Consider the following 6,245-nt stretch of genomic DNA (forward strand, 5'->3'; position numbering starts at 1 on the left):
GTCAGGGACTAACCTGGCCTGACTTGTGTGCTCTGAACTGACCTCTGAGTCCCGGGCTATCCCGGGAGAACAGGTGCTCCAAACCAACCCAAGTGTTCTAGGATATCACGTGTCTCTGGATTCGTGTATGGGACTGGGCTGACCTAGGAGCTAGTTCTAGGCTAGCCTGGGGCTAAGCTACATGTTCAGAGATAAGTTATCGACTCTGGCTACCCTCGGTACCTGTTCCAAGCTAATCTTCGAGACCTGGGATGGGGGAAGGGGGGGTTCTCCCTCTTCCTCTCCTGGAGACAAGAACCAGGAACAGAGTTTCAGTCCGAGTGCCTTCTTAAGTCGTCAGTGATGGGAAAGCTGTCCTCAGTTTTCCTTCTCCTGAGCCCAACCAGTGCCCAAGAGCTTGGAGTTCTTCAGCAGCGGGCCCCTAGGATGGCCTTAGGAGTCCAAAGCCAGGTTCCTCCTGAGCTTGTGGGGGCAGAGGAAGACACAACCCGTTCTTGCCCAGGTGAGGCAGGGCTGGGCTGGGCAGGTGAGGGACAGTGGGGTCATTGTGCATTCTGGGGAGGAGGCCAGACCGTAGGAGGGCTCCCTGTCTTTCCTGATTCTTTCTGTTGAAGAAAGGTAGGCACATCAGGAATTCTTGGCTTCACCCCGGCCTCCTCAAGACCCCCCCCCCCCCAGAAAGCCTGGCATGCATGTATACCTCTGCATCTGCCAGTGTCACCCCCTACCCACCATGGCTTGGTGGAAGGAGGATCAACTATCTGGGTGGCGGGTGGAGCCACTGAGGGTCACAGGATCTCCTGTGCCCAGCTCTGATGCCAGTGCGTTGTTCCCGTCCACCTCCCCGCCCTCCCTTCTCTTCACCCACGAAACACAGACCCATCTTTGAGAACACAGATTTAATGCTCGGGAAAACCTTTTCTGTGCCTCAGTCCACATGGGTTCTGCCTTCTCTTTGCCTTGTGACCCACCCCACCACTTCTGCTTTGTAGCAGTGATCTTGATCGCAATGAAGTAATAGCTGTATCTCATTGGCTTTTTACTCTGCCTCCTGAACCACCTTCTTATCCCCTGCTCACACCCTCTGGAAGCTTCATGATGGTGGGGGCCTTGCCCATCCTTGAGTGAATGAATGAATGGGAGCTGAGACTGCAGGCAACAGTGGGTGAGGAAGTGAGGAGGCCAGCCAGGGGGCCTCTGTGGTGGTCCAGGTAGGCCCAGGAGGCTGCCCTTGGCCGTGTGCCCCTGCATGGTGTGTGAGCATGGCTGGCCTTCTTGGGTGGAGGTGGGTGAGAAGTGTCAGATTTCAGACTGATATTGGAAGCAGCACCAACAGGCGTGGTGGACAGAGTGGACGCGGGGTGTATGCAAAAGAAATCTGGCCTAATTGGAGAGGAGGAGGCACCACTGGGATGGGAAAGGCTAAGGGTGAGTGGGTTTCAGAGGGAGGCCTGGGATTGTGACAGTTTCAGTGGGAGTAGCCTGCTGGGTTCCTAGGGGAGGTCTCCTAGGAGGTAGACGGTGCACACTGTGAGTCTGGAGTTCAAGGGGAGAGACATTTTGGAGTTGTCGGTGGATGGAACTTGAAGGTATGGAATTAGATGGGCTTATTAAGGGCATGAGGGGCCCATGGCTTTAGGAGGCGAGGGCCATGTGGAGATGGGGAACAGCCTCAGGGTGGACGAAGGGGAGGGGGCACAGCAGCCTCACAGGTGAGGGGCCAAGAGAGAAGGGAAGGGAGGGCTGGGGAAGTTTCTAAGTGGCAAAACACAGGAGGATTTAGAAGGCAGAGGAAAAGTCAGGGATAGGAGATTTGGACGGGTTGAAGAGGCTCTGAACATCGGCAAGGAGAGGCCTTGCTTTATTGTGTCAAAAACAGGGAGCTACTGATGAAGGCTGGTGAGCAGGAGGTGCCAGTGATGGGGGTGGCCCTGGGGACCCACTCAGTGGCTGTGATTAGAAGGGGTGATCTGGAGACCAGTCTACATCCATGCTAGAGTCTGGATATGAGTTTACATTTTGGGTGACCTTAGACTTCAGTATCATTCTCTGTCAAGTGCATAATAATCTTAACCTTGCATAAGGAGGCTGTTTTGTGGGGGCGGTTAGCCTCCCGTCTTCCCTGGGGCAACGCAGCCTGCTGTTCTGATACTGGCCGCTAGGTGGCAGTCAGTCCCCAGCAGCCCCACCTGTAGCCAAGATAGGCCCGAAGGACTTTCCCGGGGAGTGCTGGGCTTGGCACCGCCACCCCTCAGCCTGCAGTTTCTCGGTGGAATCTTCTCTACTTACTCACTCATCAGCCAGAGGCTTCTGGGGCCTGGGGGGCCAGGGGGAGGTAATGGCTGAGAAATTCATCATGCACACCCCCCCATGGGGGCCTCTCTGGGACACCCTTTGCCAGGCATGGGGCCCAGGGGACACTCTGTGTAGGGTTGTCCTGTGGAGCAACTAGACACAGTATTTGGGACAAAATCTTGCTAAAAATTATTCTTAATTCATCTAAAATCTACATTTATCTGACAACCCCAATCCCATGGCATTGGCTATCATGCGTGACAGGGCCCAGGGCCACCCTTGCACCTACACCGATCACAGGGCACTGGCCCCGGCTGCCAGGGCTTTGAGCTTCAGAGAGGGAGTTGGCACCAGGGGACCAAACCCAGCTTCAGCTGTCAGTCCCCTCCCCTGCATGCTTTTCATCTTTGTGTCCATCTGTCTGTCCAGCCATTCGCTCCTCCGTCCACCTACCTGTCTCTCCACCCATCCATCCATCCGTGCGTGTACCCAGCCACCCAGCCAGCAGCCATTTTCACTCCCTGTGGGCCTACTGGTCTCGAAGGATGGACAGACCACTGGCCGCTGTCGTCACGTTCTCCTGGGCTCTATTTCTGTCCTTCCAGGTCCAGCCCACTCGGCTTCTCCCCGGAGCCTTGGCAGAGCCTGGTGGTGGAGTGGGAAAGAGTGCACGGGCTCCTGCCTGCTCGGAAGGCCCTGCTTTCCATGGTGCCTTTGGGCTGGACACATACAGCCACTGGCCCCCTCCCTGAACCAGAAGTGTATCCCCAAGAGGGCTGGCAATTGTACTTTTGCCAGGTAGTTGTGTGTGTGAGTGGAGCCCAGAAGGGCAGGGAAGGGGGAGCAGGGGCTGGGGAGGCTGGCACTGGGGGCAGGATCCTGAGAGAAAGGCTTTCCCAGTGGGACACACCCATTTCTCCTCACCTCTAGGGGTGGGGGGGTCGGGTGAGGGGGACACATGGTGGGACTTAGGACCCTGAAGGCCAGCTCGGGGTTGCCTCTCAAAGACCAGCTGGGCCCATCTCTTCCTCCCTGGATGTTAGATTAGAAACTGAGTCCCAGAGAGGGCCAGTGAGTGACCTAAAGACACACAGTGACTCCACTCCCTGTCTGAGTGGATTATCCTGCCTCCTCCAGGCTCTGATCTACTTCAGCTCCTGGGCTCTGTAAGCTTCCTTCTATCCCCCGGGGGTCTCCGCCCTGGGTCCCCATAACATGGCTCCTTCATCTGTCCCCTCCATCGGGAAGAAAATTCACGAGGCAGGTGAGTTAGTTTAAAGTAACCTGCGGTCTTTTTATCACCTTGATGGCTACAATGGATTTTGTTTCAGGGAGTATCCATAAGACTTTAATTAAATCAGGAACTCAGGCCCCGCCAGCTTCCCTGCTGCTTATCAGCTTCTTAAGGCCGTGATTCATTACCCAGGATTATTTTTTTTTCATCCCTGAAATAATCTTTAAAGGCCTTCTATCAGGGAGATTAAAGCCATAAGTCATACATGCCCACGTGGCCGCTTTGTTTGCTCTGCACATGGGTGGTGTCAAGTCACCCAGAGGCCTGGCCCCGGCCGGGCGGAGGGTGGCTGGGCCTATGGGTGCTGGGGTAGCTGGGTGGCTCAGGAGGGATGGGCCGGGAGCTCGGCGTTGGGCTTCCCTTTCACTATGGACACCTGATGTCCTGAGTAGAAGGGCCGGGCCTGTTGCACTGTCAGCCTCTGCCCTTAGCAAAAATGTACAAACGTAACAGGATAGAGGCACCCAGCAACTCTCTCAGCCTGCTACTGCTCCTTGCCTTTTCCTCTCAGTCTGCTCTCTTTGCTTTCTGATCTTTCTCCTTCCTTCATTTAACAAACATTCATAGCCCCCTGCTCTGGGTCTCTCTGTGCCGGGAGCTGGGCCGTGCAAGACAGACAGGATGCCCATTAAGGGATACAGAGTGTAAGTAGTGAGCAACGATGCCACGTTTATCTCTCCCTGCTCCGTGTCTCTTTATCTCTTTGTCCCCACTGCCACCCCACCCCCTGTCTTTCTCTGGCTCTGTCTCAAACAGAGAAGCAAGAGGCTGGACCACTCCCCGGAGGTAATGGCCTTCGGGCTCATTTTGAATTGTGCAGTGTGAATCTCCCCTGGGCCAGTTTCCTAGGGAGCAGTGTGGGGCCCCCTCAGTCCAGGCCCCCAGACCCTTGAGGATTAGTGAAGTTCATGGCTCAGCCTTTCATGGGGACAAAGGCAACCAGGGACGTGGAGGGAGGAGGTCAGCCTGTCTGGAGGAGGCGGTGATGGAGACTTAGGTCAGGCTGCAGAGAGCGTGGGCCTGGAGCCCAGCCGGCCCTGCTCTGGTTTCAGAAGGAGCTGGGGTGGATCGGAAGTCACAGGCCTCCAGGACCTTCCTCGTCTCTTTGCTGGGGTGAAATAGGAGGTACCAACGTTCAGCGCCTGATGCCTTCCCCCAACCTAGTCCTTGTCTACGGCCAAGTTCGGTAAGTTGCTAGTGAGCCAAGTGTCCGTGGCTTTGGAGATGTCAGTGTGTTCATGCCGTGTTGCTTTGAGTCCTAGGTGCTGGCTCCTGACTGCGGCTACTCTGTGTCCTGGAGACAGGCAGCGGCGGTAGCCAGGACGCTCTCCAGGTTAAGTCTACACAGGGACTGCAAGTCCCAGCGCACCTACTGGATGGTGAGGCCAAGAGCAGCAGCAGGCACCAGTAACTTGATTTGCATACATTGATCAGCAAGAGGATGCATCTGGGGTTGTGGGTGGTCAGAGATGGGGCTAGGGGATCTGGGAGCTGGAAACCTGGATTGGGATTCAGCCCCTGCCCCCAGCACGGGGCCTGCATGCTTCCTTTCCTTTTCTTGAATGTGTCTTATTCTCTTCCATGTCCTGGCCACTCCCTGCCTCCGTCCACCTCCCTGTCACCTGGACTCCTCTGTCTCAGCTATGCCACGCCGCCCAATGAGGCCAGGTCCCTGTTCGATGCCCTTCTAGTACCAGGAGTCCATAGGGGTGGTGATGTGTCCCCACAGGGCAGGACGGCCAGCATGGCTGGGCCCCCTCTCTCTGGCACAGAGCAGGTGGTGAGCCACACCGAAGGGACTCTGGGGACATGGAGCTCCCACAAGGAGTATGGCCCAGACCTGGAGAGAGAAATGCATCCCCAAGCCCACGTCTGCCCAGAACACAGAGGGTCTCCATGGGGCGGCAGGCCAGCCTGGGGGTCCCAGGAAGGGATCAGACTGGTCCTCCCCCACCCCAGCTCCTTTCTCATGAGGCCACAGAAGGCGACTGGGCCAGAGTGTATGGGAGAGCCCCTCCCTTTCCCCAGCGTCCCAGATCTTCCTTGGGTGGGACAGTGGCTGACACCACCGTCACCTCCTTCACACCGTGGGCTGCCCAGCTCAGCGGACACTGATGCTTGTATCGATCTGTGTCACACACGATGACTTCATCTTCTGAGACAAAACTCAGAAATACACGCTGAGCCTTTCAAATCCAGGCCACCTTGATTTTCTATAACATCTGCTCCCGATGTGCGTGGGTCTGGGGAGCTTGGGGTGGGGGGAGGCACGTGGTGGCTACACCAAAGCCTGAAGCCCTGGGCTTCAGCCCAGGTGATTGAGTTTCAGGGGCTTTGGGCTGACCTGTGGTTCCTCCGGGAGGAGGGTGGTGAAGGCCGACAAGGGGAAGGCCATTAGCTTGTGATCATTGAGAGGGTCAAGGTCTTTCCTTAAAATAACAGCTTCTGTTTATGGAGTGCTCAGTGTGGCCTCTGTGGAAGTGCTTGGACGGGGCTTGTGAGCCTTCCAACAGCCTTCGCGGGGGCGATGGTACCGTCTCATCTTCCCGATGAGGGAGCAGAGGGCCAGCGCTGCGTTCCTTCCCTCGGTCATTCATTCACTGGGTCCCATGCTTATCCGCGCCCAGTGCTCGCTCAGCATCAAGGACGACGAAAG

At 56.5% G+C, this 6,245-nt stretch overlaps 1 long non-coding RNA gene across 1 annotated transcript; it reads left to right on the forward strand.

Moving 5' to 3' along the window:
• Positions 1 to 1,488: 1,488 nt before the first annotated feature.
• On the forward strand, positions 1,489 to 3,635 carry LOC132015236 (uncharacterized). Its single transcript, XR_009403599.1, has 3 exons — positions 1,489 to 1,589; positions 2,901 to 3,093; positions 3,433 to 3,635. It is a non-coding gene; the product is annotated as an uncharacterized LOC132015236 (long non-coding RNA).
• The last annotated feature ends 2,610 nt before the right edge of the window (positions 3,636 to 6,245 follow it).

The sequence above is a fragment of the Mustela nigripes genome, chromosome 4 (assembly GCF_022355385.1).
Source record: "Mustela nigripes isolate SB6536 chromosome 4, MUSNIG.SB6536, whole genome shotgun sequence".
NCBI classification, from domain to species: domain Eukaryota; kingdom Metazoa; phylum Chordata; class Mammalia; order Carnivora; family Mustelidae; genus Mustela; species Mustela nigripes.